Source organism: Schistocerca serialis, chromosome 1 (assembly GCF_023864345.2).
Source record: "Schistocerca serialis cubense isolate TAMUIC-IGC-003099 chromosome 1, iqSchSeri2.2, whole genome shotgun sequence".
NCBI lineage: Eukaryota > Metazoa > Arthropoda > Insecta > Orthoptera > Acrididae > Schistocerca > Schistocerca serialis.
Window position 1 is genome coordinate 349,102,159 of NC_064638.1, and position 19,762 is coordinate 349,121,920.

Here is a 19,762-nt window from a genome sequence, read left to right on the forward strand (position 1 = left end):
AGAATCTGGATCCAACCTGTCTGCTTGCTACACACGTTGGACATGCATCTAGAGTTATGGTCTGGGGTGCGATTTCGTATGACAGCAGGAGCACTCTCGTCGGTATCCCACACATCCTGAATGGAATTTCGTCCGTCGGTCTTGTGATTCGACCTGTTGCGCTACCATTCATGAACAGCATTCCAGGGGATGTTTTCCGGTAAGTCAACGCTCGCCCACATCTTGCTGTTGTAACCAAACATGCTCTACAGAGTTGGCCTGCTCGATCACTAGATCTGTCTCCAGTCGAGCACACGTGGGACTCATCGGACGACAACTCCAGCGTCATGTATAAGCAGCATTAACTATCCGTGTATCGACCGACCAAGTGCCGCAGGCATGGAACTCTGTCTCACAAACTGACATCCGGCACCTGTACAACACTATGCATGCACGTCTGTGTGCTTCCATTCAATACTCTTGCGGTTACACCGGTTATAAATGCCCCAGCATTTCACATTTGCAATGACTTGTCTCGCGCTTACATTAACTTGTGATTTTGAAAAGTTAATCACTTAAATAAGTTACCTAGGCAAAGGTATTCCCATAATTTCATTACTCTACAGTAATTATTTTTTAATGTTGCGATTTTTTTCGTCAGTGTAGTTAACCTTTCCAGTGTTTCTTAATAACTTCTTCTGTTGTGTTTGACCAAAAAATTTGCATCTTTCCTTCACACACTAATCTTTTTCTGTAATTTTTCCAGAGTATTGCTTAGTTCGCTGATATTTCTTACAGAATCTGCAACTGTATGTCATGTTGCGCAGTAAAATCAACTATTCACTGGAATGGTGCTCTTGCTGTCAGCCGGCCGCGGTGGTCTAGCGGTTCAGGCGCTCAGTCCGGAACCGCGCGACGACTACGGTCGCAGGTTCGAATCCTGTCTCGGGCATGGATGTGTGTGATGTCCTTAGGTTAGTTAGGTTTAAGTAGTTCTAAGTTCTAGGGGACTGATGACCACAGATGTTAAGTCCCATAGTGGTTCAAATGGCTCTGAGCACTATGGGACTTAACATCTGTGGTCATCAGTCCCCTAGAACTTAGAACTACTTAAACCTAACTAACCTAAGGACATCACACACATCCGTGCCCGAGGCAGGATTCGAACCTGCAACCGTAGCGGTCACGCGGTTCCAGACTGAAGCGCCTAGAACCGCACGGCCACATTGGCCGGCTAAGTCCCATAGTGCTCAGAGCCATTTGAACCATTTTATTGCTGTCATACGAGTAAAACAGAATGGCTCTGGGGCAGATTGTTTGTAGCCTAACTGTCTGGCAGTATTCTTTCATTCTTGTCTTCAGGCTTACGTGGGATAAACGAACGTTCACTTCTGCTCCCAGCTCTGTGCTAATCATACCTCTCCCACGATACATGACGTACAACATTTTTTATTCCTGCTTGATAAGTGGAAAGCTCTCTCGTTGGTTAAAGACGGCATGGGGTGTCTACCACATTCTGTGACAATGTGAGAAGGTCTTTAAGCCACCGATTCTTATAAATGGCGAGGTGTCGCTGTAATTAAAATTTAAAAAATAACTATCTTCAAGCACTGCGTAAAGTACTGTCAAGAAATTATACACTAGAAGGAGAATACTATATGCAGATTACAGTTTCGCCTGATAGGAATTTTAAGCAAGCCATTGGAGAAAGGATGTCAGGAGAACGTAATAAACTGAGGCGGAGACTTAAAATAAAGTAAAGTTGGAGACGGAATCTCATCATACGAAGATCTTGTTGGCCATTTCATCCATCAGAATCAAAAACACCACAAGAATGTAAGATTCATGGAACAACGATGCGAGTGTTGGAGAATGAGAAACCCCTCAAAGGGTGCAGCAAGGGCACGGAATTGACCACACCAACAGTGCCTCATGATCTGGTAGCTGCCTGAGTAGCGAACACGCTGTCACTTCCCGGACTACCTTGTAAAGTCCGCTGATACTCAAGATACTCGGGGATTACCCAAAAGTTCTTTTTCGGCGCGTGGCGTGGCATCAGTGACGGTCTTTTAATGCTCCTCTATCGCAGACTGCTTTGAATGAATTGACACACTGTCATCTTTATATATGAATCAGTTAGGTCGGGTTTTTCACTTCCCTAAAATCTGTATCATGTGTTCAACGATTCTTATTTAGTCTTTTCGATGTCGTGAAACCGCTTCCTTTCTAACCATAAAAGGACACGAAACCATTGTCTCTTTTTTTCTCTAGTACTTCAGTTAATATCTTTAGCGCTTCAGCGTAGAAACTGTGATTGATGAAATTACTCAAGTAATACTACAGCACTAGCCAGCCTCGCCACGTGCTAAGATACCTACATGATCACTCGCGCGAAGTCAAAGAACACAGGAATAGGCCCAATTAATTAAATTCCGATATATATTCCCACAAAGTATTGATTACCTTCTTTACAAGTCACACCTCTATGTACTTCGGTTTTTAATCTTAATTTTATTTCGAAAAATGAAATCCCGGTGAAAGAAAAATCGAGACGTAAAGAGCCTATCATAAACATATTTCTTACGTGCTACAGAACAGAAAGAGACGCTTAATGGTGCCTGCGATAGAAGCACAGTTGTAAAGTGGCGCGGTGAAGTGTTTCGAGCCGGAGCTGTTTAGCAGTGTGCAGGATGCTGCAGCCGGCATTCGACATCCCCGTGTAGTAGGAAGACAACGTAGCTGCCCACCTTTGTCACTTCCACCGAACTCTAATCAGTGTAGTGATCTCTCTGGTTTAGGAAAAAGGCTTTCTACCAACGTCCAAGTTTAACTTCCGGAATAAAGCCAAGTTGTCAGGCATTCTATAACCGTTACTTGCTTGACAAGTTGTTAATGACAGTGACTTCTCTTTACTGTGAGTGTATTGCTTATGGTTTCGTAAAGTCAGTCTGTATTTCTGTGAATGCAGTTCTCGGCAATAAGAAAGTTCTTCGTTTTGAAATACGAATATTTTGATGACAACATTTTCCGTTACGCGTTGTAACCCCTGTCCATCTTCTTGGTTTCTTAATTAATGAATTTAGTACAAGTGCGGATGAGTTCGTTTGCCTTACTCTGCCAGGGTTGAGAAAGAAAATCTTTAATTTTCCCATAGACAGGGCACAGAGTGTATACATTATCTCCCCCCTAACTTATAACGAGTGACTCTGTGTCAAGCCCAGTTACTTCCCACGGAGCGGATTCATGTTGGGCGATTCCACTTTTTCTGAAAAAGTAAAACAATAATAATAATAATAGCATAGTTTCACATTGGCTTCTTTCGATTTCGTGGTGTTGAAACAGTTTTCAACTGGGTCGATTGATGTTCACAGTTCTGTAAAATAGTCAACAGGTGTTACGAAAAATCAGTTTCCTAACTGACTTTTCTGCATGGACAGTTGGTCAGCTGATTAAAACAACATCTAGCAGCTATGCAACCAATGACTTTCGCTCCTTTTCGTACAGGAAAAGTATTCTGTTTACTCGTACGTCAACCTCTCCTCCCTTTCTATTCCCCCCCCCCCCCCCCCCCCCCCGCCTCCGCACCTGCTTTTTGTGTTTTGTGCTAAAATGGAACCATGTACCCATCTGGTCAACTGACCGTCTATCGATGACGATGATGCCAAAGATCGTCAGAAATCTGTTATTGTTCTCTGATTTTTACTGCAAGTTCTAACTCTTTACCGGACACGATGCAAAGAAGTGAAGCTCGAAATGCCGACCTAATTACTGAGACTGCAAGTAGTTGCCGGTGGGGCTGTCAGTTCGGTATCGTCACGTCAGTGCAGCAGCAGTGGTAGCAGGTCTGGAGGTAGCGACCAGCGCTGAGTCACGGGGCTAATCTGGTTACGAGAGGCGACGGCGGCGGCGGCGCGGTTTCTCGCTCCGCGTGCGCCGGCCGGCCGGCACGCTCCCGTGGCACATTAGCTGGACGCTGCGCTCACTTTCCTAAAGCGAAATTGCTGGGGCGCCGTGAGGTGAGGTGTGGCGAGCTGCCGCGTCCAGCACCGTGCTGCTGGCGCTTCCCGGGGAGGCGCCGGGTGCGGCGGTGCGTCACTGCCACCTACTCCGGTGATGTTAGGTCGTACTAATCTTGTCCAGATTACGTAAGCAAACCGCATAAACAATTAGTAAACTCCAGTAGTTAAATCCAAATAAATCTCCAGGTCCGGATGGAATCACCTTTCTGTTTTACAAAGAGCACTTTACGGCATTGGCCCCTTGCTTAGCTTTACTGGGAATCTCTAGGCCAGTGCAAAGCCCCAAGTCACCGGAAAAAAACAAACCTCTGGTGACCCGGTATATAAGATGTGTGAACGAACGGACCCGCAAACTTAAGAGACCAATATCCTTAACTTGAGATTGCTGCATAGTTCTTGAACATATGTATGTAGGCTGTTCGGGTTTTTATGTTGGTAGCGCCACGTAGCGCTCTGTATGAAAATCACTGAGTGTGCTGTGTGCAGCCTGTGGCTAGTTGGCATTGTTGGAATATTCACTATTGTAGTGTTGGGCAGTTTGATATGAACAGCGCGTAGCGTTGCGCAGTTGGAGGTCAGCCGCCAGCAGTGGTGGATGTGGGGAGTGAGATGGGAGAGTTTTGAGACCGGACGATCTGGACGTGTGTCCGTCAGAAAAAGGAAATTTGTAAGACTGGATGTCATGAACTTATATATATATATATATATATATATATATATATATATATATATATATATATATATATATATATTGACTTTTGAACACTATTAAGGTAAATACATTGTTTGTTCTCCATCAAAATCTTTCATTTGCTAACTATGCCTATCAGTAGTTAGAGCCTTCAGTAGTTAGAATCTTTTATTTAGCTGGCAGTAGTGGCGCTCGCTGTATTGCAGTAGTTCGAGTAACGAAGATTTTTGTGAGGTAAGTGATTCATGATAGATATAGTTTATTGTTAGGCAGGGCCATTCTTTTGTAGGGACTTTTGAAAGTCAGATTGTGTTGCGCTGAAAATATTGTGTGTGAGTTTAGTGTCGATCAGAATAAGTAAAGAGAGAAATGTCTGAGTACGTTCAGTTTTGCTCAGCTGTTTGAAAATCAAATAAAGTAAGAGGTTACCAGCACTGTCATTCTTAATTTTTCAAAGGGGATGTTTCACATATTCTCAGTTCGAATATAATAAATTTCCTTGAGACGGAAAAACTTCTGTCCATGAATCAGCACGGTTTTAGAAAGCATCGCTCGTGTGTAAATCAGCTTGCCCTCTTCTCACATGTGATCCTACGAACCACAGACGAAGGGCATAGGCAGATTCCATATTTCTTGATTTCCGACAAGAATTAGACATGACACCGCAATACAGACGGTTAATGAAGAAAGGAACATACGGGGTAGGTCCCCTTATAGGTTAGTAGTTCGAACACTTCTTAAGTAATAGAAACCAGTACATTGTCTGCGACGGCGAGTGTTCATCAGAGACAAAGATGTTGTCAGGAGTACTGCAGAAAAATGTGACAGGACCGCTGTCAGTATCTATATACATAAATGATCTGGCTGATAAGGTGAGCTGTCTGTTGATGATGGTTCAAATGGCCTTGAGCACTATGGAACTTGTCATCTGAGGTCATCAGTCCCCTAGAACTTAGAGCTACTTAAACCTAACCAACCTAAGGACATCACACACATCCATGCCCGAGGCAGGATTCGAACCTGCGACCGTAGCAGTCGCGCGGTTCTGGACTGAGCGCCTAGAACCGCTCGGCCACCGCGGCCGGCTGTTCATGATGCTTTGGTGTATGGGAAGGTGTCGTCTTAATGTGACCGTGGGAGGTTACAAGATGACTTAGACAAAATTTCTAGTTGGTGTGAGGAATAGCAGCTATTCGAAAAATGTAGAAAAATGTACGTTAATGAGATGAGTAGAAAAAATAAACCTGTAATGTTCGAATAAAGCATTAATGGTGTCCTGCTTGACACAGTCACGTCTATCACGTATCTTGGTATGACTTCGCAAAGTGATATGAAATGGAGTGACCATGTGAGGACTGTACAGCGGAAGGCGAATGGTCGATTTCGGTTTATCGGGAGAATTTTAGGAAAGTGTGGTTAATCTGTGAAGCAGACCGCATGTAGGACGACTCATTCTTGAGTTCTTCTCCAGTCTTTGGAATTCGTATCAGGTTGGATTGATGAAAGACATCGAAGCAGTTCAGAGGTGGGCTACTAAGTTTGTCATCGGTAGATTCGAACAACACACAAGTATACGGAAATGCTTTGGGAACTAAAATCAAAATCGCTAGAGCGAAGGCGACGCGCCTTTCAAGAAATACTACTGAGAAGATTTAAAGAAGTGGCATTTGCGCTGACTGCAGAACGATTCTCGTGCCGCCAACGTACGTTTCGCGTAACAATCACGAATATTAGAGATAGTAGGTGTCGTAAGGAGGCATATAGATAGCCATTTTTGCTTCGCTCCATTTGCGCGTGAAACACGAAAGGAAATGACCCTCTGCCACTCACCGTACGGTGGTTAGAGGAGTATGTGTGTAGATGTACAGGAGTCATCAGGCTAACATCGTACAACACAACTTCTAGCCTTTGATCGGTAAGAAACGCAGTCTAAAACAATGAAGTTCTACTACTTTGCTCTTCGAATAATTGCTAGCGTTGGATACGAATCAGCCTCCTCTCCATTTTAAATATTTAATTGTCTGGAATACTCTCTTTCAAATTCTAAAGGTGACAGGGGTAAAATACAGGGAGGGAAAGGCTATTTACAATTTGTACAGAAACCAGATGCCAGTTATAAGAGTCGAGGGACATGAAAGGGAAGCAATGGTTGGTAAGGGAGTGAGACAGGGTTGTAGCCTATCCCCGATGTTATTCAATCTGTATATTGAACAAGCAGTAAAGGAAACAAAAGAAAAATTCGGAATAGGAATTTAAATCCATGGAGAACAAATACAACTTTGAGGTTCGCCGATGACATTGTAATTCTGTCAGAGACAACAAAGGACCTGGAAGAGCAGTTGAACGGAATGGACAGTGTCTTGAAAGGAGGATATAAGATGAACATCAACAAAAGCAAAACGCGGATAATGGAATGTAGTCGAATTAAATCGGTTGATGGTGAGAGAATTAGATAAGGAAATCAGGCACTTAAAGTAGTAAATGAGTTTGCTTTTTTTGCAGCTAAATAACTGATGATGGTCGAAGTAGAGAGGATATAAAATGTAGTCTCGCAATGGCAAGGAAAGCGTTTCTGAAGAAGAGAAATTTATTAACATCGAGTATAGATTTAGGTGTCAGGAAGTCGTTTCGGAATGGAGTGTAGCCATGTATGGAAGTCAAACGTGGGCTACAAATAGTTTGGACAAGAAGAGAATAGAAGCTTTCGAAATGTGGTGCTACAGAAGAATGCTGAAGATTAGATGGGTAGAACACATAACTAATGAGGAGGTATTGAACAGAATTGGGGAGAAGAGAAATTTGTGGCACAACTTGACTAGAAGAAGGGATTTGTTGGTAGGACATGTTCTGAGGCATCAAGGGATCACCAATTTAGCATTGGAGGGCAGCGTGGAGGGTAAAAATCGTAGAGAGAGACCAAGAGATGAATATACTAAGCAGATTCAGAGGGATGTTGGTTGCAGTAGGTACTGGGAGATGAAGAAGTTTGCACAGGCTACAGTAACATGGAGAGCTGCATCAAACCAGTCTCTGTACTGAAGACAACAACAACAACAACAACAACAACAACACTGAATGAAGTCGTATGATACAATTTTCTCGAGTAACTCAGTGTTTAGAGAGAAAGGAGTTTAATGTACAATGTGATTTCCGTGATTACAAGATCGACCCAAGTTGCAAAGAACTTGCTCTACAAGTCCATTTACCAGTATGAAGGTGCACCCTCTCTGACCTGAGTGCATGTGTCCTGATTCGGTTGGAAACTATCAAATAAAGGCACACCTGAAGCACGCTGACCCACAGCTGTTGCTACTCGTCCTTGATACCTAGGTTACTGGCAGTGTGGCACAGTTGACGTCCGAGCTGATTCCACACGTATTCTATCGGGTACAGAGCTAAGTATCTTGCTGGTCTCGGGAGTGCTTCAGCAACACGCAGACAGTTAATAATGACAAGTGCCATGTATGGACGAGCACTGTCCTGTCGAAAAATAACACCACGATACCGTCGCATGAGAGGCGATATGTAAAGATGGAGGATGTCTGTGACGTACAGTTGTGCCATCAGAGACCACTCGGTCATTACCAGTCGTGATCTGAAGTCATACTCGATGGTCCACCACACCGTGATGCGAATACCCGGAGTGACTCTCCAAAACATAAGAAGAATAGGACCTATGATTAGGTCTCCGTCATATTGGTCATCTGGAGTAGTGCAGAACCCCGATTCACTGCTGAACACGATGCGACGCCATTGATAAACACGTCTGCACCGTGGTGTTAACAAAAGCTTCCGCATGGAATGGTAATTTCCTGTTTTCGATGTTGCTAGTCTCTGATCAATCTCGCAGGGTGACAAAGAAGGTGGCAGAGAGTCCATTACGTGTTCTCAGATAAAAGGTGCAGACGTGAAGAGGCTACGATGAACTTTGTGCACGCTACGGCGATCTTCTCTTGTAGTGGTCAGACGTGGTCGACCGGAACCGTGACGACGAATACACCTGTCCTTAAGTTCCCAAGTGCCCCTTCCAAACTCAGTTAGGTGCTGATAACGCTGTGTCATATCAGTACGCGGCACCTCCGCGTCCTTTACTCCCAACATCTGACCCTGTTCGCGTCCGTTGTATACCGTACCAGGCCTGGTAACAAAAATAAACACAAACAACGCTAACAATCCCCGTTAGTCGTGCTACATGACACAGAGAGTTGCAATTCGGTCGTGTTTTCCAGATGCTTAACTTTTTTTTGTCAGAGGATGTGTTAGAATGTAAAGATTTTAATGCCATGATTGACGTGGTGAACAATTGTTCCTGTATTTCGGGGGACACAACCAGCCGAAGGAGGTGCCCAAGTAGAGATTCCAGTAAAATTCGTTTCTAGTCAGCTGTTGTAGTTCAGATTTGGTCAAAACACAAAAATCGGAATTTCGTATACTCCGATGGCTGAGCGGTAGTGAGTCATTGATCACCGACGACCTAGCCATAATGTCAGAGTACTTCGAGAAGTGAATACTCTGCGGCATTATATCAAAAATAAAGGTGTCAACTTTCTGTTTTAACACAGGCATGCGAATAGGCAGCTCAGATCTCTACATCATAACACATATTCTGAATGCCTTAGGTCTCAGAACTTTAAGGATCACTTCCACACAAATTGAGTGGCTCCTCCAGGTGTTCTTCAGCTTTCGCTTTCGAATCCTATTGTAATTGGCCCCTGCACAGCAGCTACGTTTTTTAAACTACTGCTCTTAATTTTCATTTATTTACTAGGATTTTTGTCATGCAGTCGTCCACGTTGAAGGCTTTGGCCGTCACAGCTCCAGCCAGAGCTATGGGGACGACGCAACTTCTCAAGCATATCGCTCACCCGCTGTGTTAAATGCGTTCTAAGGCCTCCGTTAAGGCTATGCTCCGGTCTTTCTCACGTAATGTAGCGGGTAATCACCTAGTCCGGCGGCAAACAGCCGCGCAAGCACAACTTAATGAGGGAAAGGCCTGTGCGCTCACTAGGTGAAAGAAAATACGAAAGTGAAACCTCGTTGTTGGAATAGTACTAAAAGTCCCTCGTCTAACTACGCTGCTAACATTGTTTCTTAACTAGTAATTCATAAAGCAATGACTGTAGAATATATGAGGACCGTTGATCGGAAGTTCCCGAAAAAGAATTTGTGTTTAGGAATTTTGTCTCTCGCATTTAGCATAGACGGCTAATACGATAAATAATGTAGCAACGAGTGTTCATCGCTTCAGATTGTTAGTTGAAATGTTCAGAATCAGCTTAACAGCACTCATTTTTTTTTATAATTAATGCCTTGGCTTTTTCATTATGGGAATTCCCTCAGGTTGCTTGCGTTTTCATACATTCTTCTCTATCACATTAAAATTAACGGTTGTCATTAAGATTTATATTGTATAGGCACCTTTCCATACAGCTTAAACAGTAGTACACTCATGACCACTCTCCACAACGAGTTTGCATGCTTCTCGGTGGTTCTGGGAGCACATGACGCGGTGAGAGAAATATGAGCGGAGCAGAGACGAATGGGAAGTCATTACAGCGACAGTAAGTGATGCAAATGCGGAAATTCACCGACTTAAGCGATTTTGACAAAAGCCAGATTGTTGTGGTCCAGCGCCTGGGAGCGACCATCTCGGAAACGGCGAGGCTGGCTGGCTGTTCACGTGCTACCGCCGTGAACATCTATGGAAAGTGGCTGCAGAATATTTAAACGGAGTGGGTGACAAGAACTTGGATGTCCATACCTCATCATGGGATACAGTGAACGGAGCCTTGCCTGCTCTCTGAAGCAGGACAGGCGGTGATCTGTGGCAGATCTGACAACAAAGTACAGTGTTGGCGTAGACACAAGTGTTCTGGAACACACCATTCAGCGCACAGTGTTGAGCATGATGTTCCGCAGCCGAGGACCTCTACGTGTTCCTCTGATGACCCAACAACGTCGTCAGTTATAATTACGGTGGGCTCGGGATCATCGAGATTCGACCGCTGGTAAGTGGAGTCGTGTCGCCTGGTCGGATGAAACCCTTTTATTGTCAAAACAGATCGTGTCCAGAAACGCCCTCACCCAGGTGAACGGTTGCTCGAAACATGCAGCGCGTCACAGGGGCAAGCCCGTGGGGGCAGTATTATGTTATGGGAGACATTTACCTGAGGTTCCATGGGACCTGCTGTAGTAATCGAAGGCACCACGAAAATGTGGACTACGTAAACACTATTAGCGACCAGCTCTAACCTCTTGTGCTTGATGTCTTCCTCAACAGAAATGGCGTCTTTCCGCAGGATAACTTTGCGTCTACAAGGCCAGAATCGTGCTCCAATGCTTCGAGGAGCATGATACTGAACTTGGCGATCAAATTCGGCCTACCGGAATCTGATCAAACCCAACTGGGTCGCTATCGGGCGCCAGCTCTACGCCCACAAACGAATCGCCCATGAATTACGGGAAGTGTGTGACTTGTAGGTTAGCACCTGGTACCACGAACTTCTGAAAGCCTGTCAAGTACTTGTTGAACCCATGGCATGCAGAAGCATTGCTGTATTGCGTTCCAGAAGTGGGCCAAAACGCTTTTAAGTAGGTGGTCATAAAATTTTTGCTCATCAGTGTGTACTGCCCGTTGCTAGTTTGCTTTGTCTATCATAAATTAGGTATGAGTTGAAACTTCCTGGCGAAATAAAACTGTGTGCCGGACCGAGACTCGAACTCGATCCCGAGTTCTAGTCTCCGTCCGGCACACAGTTTTAATCTGCCAGGAAGTATCATATCAGCGCACACTCCGCTGCAGAGTGAAAATCTTATTCTTGATGTTAGTTGCTCAGGCATTTATTGTAATAGGACTTATTGCAACAATAATTTGTAAAAATAAAGCAAAAAATAACTCCTCTGTTACCGGTCCCAAGCTCGGGGCCCCGTCTAGCAAGTGACGAGGAAGGAGGGGGAGGAGCATCAACCTCGTCAAAAAACCTGGGTCCATCCGGCTCGGGATGGTAGTACTCTGTGACTGCCCTTGCCCAGGGCTACAGGTGAAACGTGGCCGACGGTTTCGAATGCGAAAGAGGAAGTCTGATTTAATTCCCAACGGTGGAGAGAACGGAACAGCCTAGTGGAGTGAACCAAGAACAAAGAATCAAATTTGGCACTAACAGTCCGATCTTATCATGGAGTTCAATTCCTTACATTGTATGTAATTCAATTTCAACTTCAGTATGGAAAGTCAGCAAAATGAATGCAATACCTCAGGTGGTAACTTGAGAGAGAAATCCACCACTGCGTCACGCAAGACATTGGGACCAAGGGTTCTAGGGAGTCGCAACAACTGCATTCTGGAGGCTGAATCGGAGCAACCCTCTCAAATAAAATTGAAAAAGAAATTCTTTCTAGGCGCAATAAATGTAAATTCTCTAATCAAGGATGGTAAACAAGAAAAAGTAGAAACACTTTTAGAGAAAAACAAAATTCAGATTTTAGCAGTTCAAGAAACAAGGTTCCTAGATGAAAATGTAGTAGATACTTGTAACCACGGAATCTTCAAAAGCAAATCAGCAATCAAAATTATGGATCAGATGCCATTATTGGGTACAGCTTTCTATGTTCGTAATGGTATAATAAGGACTGTAACAGAATTTAAATCCACCTCCGAGAGAACATCGTTCCTATCAGCTAAAGGCAAAAGCAAGATACACACACTCAGTAATTGCCATGCACCAGTGATTTAAGACAACAGGAAAATCCACAAACAGAGGAATTCTGGGATCTTTTAAAAAACTGAAATATCTCAAATTCCAATAATGAACACCATATTACTATAAGGCGACTTCGATGCACAAATAGGCAGAGAAAAGAAATTCAGAAATATGCTAGGATAATACCCAGCTCACAGAAGAACCAACGTGAACGGTAGGAGGCTAATCAGTTTGTGTCAGAGCTAAAACTAATGTCAGCCTTCTTTAGGAATTTCCCAAGAAAAGCTAAAACGTGGAAATCTGCCAACGCAATGTTAGGAGAATTTCAGTTAGACCATGTGACTGTTTCGCAAAAATGTACAATGGAAACTAAGTATTAGTAAGGAATGCTGAATTTGATTCTGATCATTAACTTTCTACAATTAAAGTCAAACTCCCACCTAATAAAGGAAAAAGAAATTCACAAAATATAATACGGACAGGCTTACTACAACAAATGAGCCAGTTAAAAACTATCAAGATGAAATTCAACTGGCTAAAGATGGCAACTGGTAAGAAATATTCAAAGGAATTAATAATTTCGCGCAGAAAACATTAGGGTCAATAAAAAATGAGAGGAAAATATGTTGGAATGAAATATGCGAAGAAGCCATAGCAGAGAGGACTGAAAAATAGGAAAAATGGAAAAACTCAAAGAAAATTGGAGATTATGAACAACTTAAACAACAAAGAATCGAAACAGCCAGATTATTCAGAAATACCAAACGAGCCTCTGAAAAGGATAAACTTTTGGAAATAGACAAAAATTTTGGAAAAATAATACTCGTGTCTTTTATCAAACTTTTAAGAGCAAATTAAAGTGGTACCAAATTCCAAATGTCTATTTCAAAAGTGAAAACGGAAAAATTGGATTAAGCAGTACTGAATATTGTGAACTACTACCAAACTTTTTTCATCGGTTTCTGCACTGTCCAGAACGAAGTCATAATTTGGAATTCTCAGATATTAACGAAAATTTGGAAGAAGATTTACCACCAACTGTAGAAGAAATTGAAGAAATTATTAAAACCTAAAAAACAACAAAGCTAGTGATGAAGATTCTATTACAGATGAACGTTTGAAGTGGTCCTTGCCAAATATAGCAAAGGTGCTAAATTTGCTCTTTGAAGAAATCTGGAAAACAGAAAAAATCCCACAGGAATGGAAAGTTGCCTTGATACATCCACTCCACAAAAATGTGTTAACAACTACAAAGGAATCTCTTTGCTGCCAGTAGCGCATAAAGTATTTTCCAAGATTTTATTAAGCGGAATAGAAATAATAGTAGTTGTTTTGGAAAAGAAGGTGATGCTCAGAAGAAATATTTAATCTCAAGTCCGTAATTCGCCACAGATTACTTAATTCAAAGGACATTGTAGTCATGTTTGTGGATTCCAAGAAGGCTTTTGATTCTGTTGATAGAGAAACTATAGATAGAATAATTCCAGGATTTGGTGTAAAATCTAAACTGGCAAACCTAGTCCGTGAAACACTTACATGTGCTGGCTGTAAAGTAAAATTTAACGGAGAAATTTCACTGCCTTTCAAAAGAAAAACAGGTGTACGACAAGGTAACGGCCTACTCCCAATTCTTTTTAATAGTATGTTGGAGGAAACAGTGAAAATTTGGGGCGAAAAACTTATTGAACTCAGCATCTCGGTTGTAAGGTTAGAAGAGAAAGCAAAAATATCGAAATCAACTGTCTTGAATTTGCTATAATTTCCAAAAATGTGGCATCTGCTATAACGCAAATAAATCTCCTGGAAGAAACAGCCAGCAGAATTGGCTTAAGAATTTCTGCAGAAAAAACAAATTTGTAACAAACGTTAAAAATATTGTGAAATTCCTGAAAACAGATATTGACCAAATAGAGAGGATAAAAACATTCGAATATATAAGGGAGATAATACAAAAAAATTTTACCAGAAATGCAAAAATAAGGCATTACAACACAGTTGTGAAGCCAGAATGCCTATATGCAAGCGAATGCTTGGCATTACACTATAATTTAGATAAATTAGAAACACTAGGAATCCGAATTGTAAGAAAAGTACTATTAGGACCACAAAACACAGCAGAAGGTTGGAAATTACGAAGTGATGATGAAATATACGAAAATACAGAAAATATTTCAAACGTAATAAGAAAAAGAAGGCTCGATTTTTTTTGGACATGTAGTTCGAATGCAAGGCGGTTGATTAACTAATAAGAGTTTCAAATATCTGTGGGGTAAGAAGCGCACAGTAAGCTGGATCAAAGAAGTAAAAAAGGATTTAGAAAGAAACAATATAAAAACAGAAGATACGAACAACAGAGAAGTCTTTCGGAAAACTTATTGAAAATGGAAGGATTCCAAGGCAGGATAGCTAAAAAGACTGGTTCAGAATGGTCTGAAGACAGAAAGAAGAAACATAGTGAACAGATGAAAGCATACTGGACGGACAAAAAAGAAGAACTGAAACTGGAGCGTGGTCCTCAGATGGCCGATTCGCAGTAAAAAAAGCAAAAAAAAAAACTGTCTATGATGCGTTAATTGGGTAACCATGCATAGGAAATTCCTTCAGCAGGTGAGACATTTGTAATATAAAACTCTACTTACATCGCCCACTTACGTCTCTCAGCTTTGTCACTGGATATCGCTAGTAACAAATAACAAAGAAAGCAGAATTAGTATGAAGTTCATCTGTAAGGGCTCATATTGGTAGTCTTAAATCTTACAATCTTCGTGGAAGTGCAGTGAATTAAACGACATGTTGTTTAGTGATATTTACTTAAACATAAGCAAATTTGTTACAAGCTCATCACAAATTAGTCGGTAAACGAATTGTTGGTTATACATGTGTTCTAGTCATGTATTTTTCTACAAACTTTCTAACCAATGTACTTTGGAGATGTATTTGTTTTACCACATCTCTCGATCGCAGTCTGTGAAGTAACTTCAAATGTGGTGTTCTCCGCCGTCAGAGTCGTTTATTCAACAGCTGATACTCCCATAGCCCGTCAAATAGGTGTAAGAGAGGATTTATGTACATTTTTTCTTGAGACGTTACGATAGTGCCCAAATAATATGCCATGGATTTTCAGATTATCCGTCTGAGTAATATCAAATAAGATAACTGCTTAGAATTGCAAATCCTGCGAGTGGTCTTATGTATGATGCTCGTGATTGGTTGCGTTTGGCTTTCTTTTCACGTGCAGACCCAGACAGGTAAATTTTAACGGCGCGGGTTATTTGCAGTCTTCTTTGGATCTTGTATAATCCGCTTCTGAGTTCTCCAGTAGCTTAGTAGTACCAGCATAATCATAGTGGATAGCCAGCTGATTAGCTGAGACAGCGCTATTATTGGCATTGTAAGTTCTGCCTCGACACAGTAACTACTGTTCCTGCATCTGAGCTACGAAATAAAACTGCATTATTGAGAGAATCGGCGACAAAAACGCGTTTCCAGTCACACAGATAAAAAGAACCCAGAATAACCCACGTCGGTCGAGACTGCCCCTTCGGGCTACATGTGTACGTGTACAGATAGAGAATTCCATCTTAAGAGATGCTTGAATAAACTGGGGGTTGCCTCATTATGCAGATAGTGTGTACTGTGACTCCCCTGGGCATTGAGTTATCCCAGGGGAGAGTGTCTCAGCTGACTAGGACTTTACATGGAAAACATACAGATATGTTATATAAGCAAGACAAAGTGCGATGCAAATAACCAGAGCATGAATCATGTTGTTGAGGGGTGTACTGTAAGATACCCCGCTGTTCAATCGGATTTTATCACGACAGGCGAATCAAGTTGCAGTTCTTTATTAAGTTTGGGTCTAAATTTAAGAATTTTAATTTTGCGTATGTGTTCTGCATTTGTTTTCGAATCTTACTGTATATTTTTTATTTAGTGTGACCCTTTAAATATCACATCTAATCATTGGTTAACTTTAATCTCCTCGTATTTGTTACTCTCAAAAACTTTTTCATCCTCTCACAGTGGGTCTGTCGTCCTACTGCAAGAGCTCACTCCAAACTTTGAACTGAATTACACAGGTTTTCATTTTAAGTTGAGTATATTACAAGTGCATTTGGTCCACTGAATCCTTAGAAAGGACTGGACCCTAAACCACTGGATTTGGTAGGCTGACAAGCACTTAAGCCACCGTGCCACAGTTATATGACTAAGATACTACTTATTTCTAAAAATAGAAGTTTCTTCGTTGTATAGATCTTGCTGGTAAGCAGCTTGTTGTGTAACAAGACGTTGTCATAAAATAAAACATCGTCCTGTAACGTATCCAACATCCTGCAAGTACCTAACTTCAGGCAGACCTTTCCCAATTCCTCCTTCTCCGGATGCGCTATTAGCATCATATGATTATTCACTCTAGACGCATAGATGCAGTTTCCCGATATGATTTTTATTTCATTTGGCGAAGGAATTGTTGTAGTCTGCCGTTTGCTATATTAACCCCGAATGAGCACAACACTTCCTGAGATCCACAGGGAGAATAAGGCAACTGTGATGTTATTTTATAAAATAATGTCTGCTATGCGTACTAGAATACAATGATTAAACGCATTTCGCAATTTAAAAACGAAAATGTCTACAGTGAAAATTTTACACGCAGTTATAGTGCTTCCTGTTGAACACAGTGACATCAGTCAAACTCTAAGTCAGAAAATTAAATTTATTGGATGATGAGATATTAAACTTCGAAACACATTGTGCGAATATAGTGGAACAAATCCATGAATGGTTACAGAGGACAAATTACGATTTGCCATTGCAGGAATCCAGATTGTAATTCTTTTCTCGAAGTTGTTTTCTGAACTCTGTAAAGTAGTAGCTATTTGTCTGGGTTCTAAATAAGACGGCATCGTGTTCTTTCGTAGGGTTGGTTTGGTTGAATTTGGGAATTCCTTAATGGGTGCTGCATGTACTATTAGTGTACTGAGCGGCAGGTGAACTCAACATTAGGCAAAGCATGACTGGGCTGTTTGTCGCTGGCCGAGGATCTCTTACTTTCTTCTGTGTCTGGGCTTAGGTACTTCTTTCTACTCCTCAGTTCATCAGTCCTGAGGGTACGGTAAGGCGTGGCTTAAACGCTCGAAGGGTAAAATTCATTCAGGTAGTCACTGGAGCCCAAGGCGCGGTGGAGCGTTCAGCACTCTTTTATGTTAAATGGACGATGCCAAATCCACAAAGCTTCCGACTTGTATTGTATTGGAGTTTCAAAATAGACTACAATGGTCAGACAGTCAGCCTTGCACTGGCGTCTCTTTCAAAAGGAAGAAACTTTTTTCTTGTGCTCACTGGCCCTTAGAACTATTGTGATCTTGGGAGAAAAGGACAGAGAGAGCACAAGAAAGTTATTGAATGGAGGGTCGAACAGTGATGATTGGGAGCTGCCGTTGTAAGCGTCTGCAAAACCTGATAAAGTTAGCGGTTTAACGACGCGCAGAAGAGAAGGAAATAGAAGCTTTTGAAATGTTGAATCTTAGATGGGTAGATCGGATAAATAATGGAAATGTAGTGAATCGAAAAGTCGTAAAACTTTGACACAAAACAAGAAAAAAGTGCAAACTGATAGGTACTATTTGGAGGCATAAATAAGTAATTAATTTGGAAGTGGAAGAAAGTTTGTGGCGGTGCGGTGGGGGCTGGGGATATAAATTGTGGAGGGATACCGAGGTTTGACTAAAGTAAGAAAGAAGAAATAAATGTAGGCTGCCGTTATTAAGCAGAAAAGTAGAGGATTGTGCAGGATGCACTAGCTAGGAGAAGTGCATCAAAGCAGTCTCTGGACTGAAGACAGTGAAAACTACGGCGTCGTATCGAGTAGTAACTAATGAACGACAGCAACTTCAGTTGTTACAAAGGATGTTGTTTCATTTTTTTCAGCAGTTTCTTCTGCGGTTTGCTGCTGAAAAATTTGAAACAGGAGTCACAAAGTGGGAGTCAGGTTCTGATTCCGTGACGAAGAGGGCAGTGTGATTGACCTTCAACTGCTGTTTTTTTTTGTTTGACATTGGTTATGTACCAGGAAATCTATATTAATGAAAATGACCGGGAGACTGAAGTACTGGGAAATGATGAGACGCATCTGAAGTTCTGTAAAGCTTTGTATACTGCGAGAACGAATATCATAACAAGCAGTTCAATTGGAGAGGAGTAGACAACTCTAAAAACGGCATTCACAGAAGTTGAACCGACAAACATAGGTCCAAAGAACGTATCTGCGAAGAAACCTACGATAACAAAAGAAATACTTCAGTTGATCTAGTAAAGAAGAAAGTACAAAAACGTTCAGAAAAGTATAAGAATACATCAGTAACTTATAAGTCACTTATCAATGAAATAAATAGGAAGTGCGGGGAAGCCAAGGCAAAATGGCAGCAGGAAAACTGTGAAGAAATCAAAAAAGAATTGGTAGTTGGAAGCATATTCAGCCTTTAGAAAAGGCAAAACAATCTTCTATGAAATTAAGAAAAAAGGCGTCAACGTTAAAAATGTAGGAGAAGCTCCAGTATTAGACCTAGAGGAGAGAGCAGATAGGTAGGAACAGTACATTGAAGAGCTTTGGAAGGGAGAGGAATTGTGAGATGTGATAGACGAAGAAATGGACTTCGATAGGAAGACACAGGGGATCCAATATTTGAGTGAGAGTTTAACGTAGCATTGGAAGACTTGCCATGAAATTAAGTTGAAAGGGTGGGTAACATTGCATCTGAATATTATAAAGTCATTGGGGAATGCCAACCCAACGAACACTGAAGTTGGTGTGTAGTGCCATTGAGTCTGAAGGCGACGACTCTCTGTAGCGGCGGTACCGTGACTTGACTTGCCGACAGTGGACTTCGCGACCCGTGACGTCAACGTGCTGTTTCCGACCACAGATATTTTAGTCGTGGGTTCTTACGATCGTCAGAGGAACCCACAACGGTGACGAAGTCTCTGCATTCCCATTTTATTCGGGTTTATGACTGGTTCAAAATGGTTCAAATGGCTCTGAGTACTATGGGACTTAACATCTGAGGTCATTAGTCCCCTAGAACTTAGAACTACTTAAATCAAACTAGCCTAAGGACATCACACACATCCATGCCCGAGGCAGGATTCGAACCTGCGCCCGTAGCGGTCGGGCGGTTCCAGACTGAAGCGCCTAGAACCGCTCGGCCACCAGAGGCCGGCTTTATGACTGGCTACGCACATTGTACGTAGGCACGCACATATGTTTTATACTTTATTATTTTTATGTTCTTATTTTTTATTTTTACCTTTTTTCTTTCCATAACATTGCTGTAGCAACTGATTAAACTTAGTCAGTTATTTTAGGAATTTTA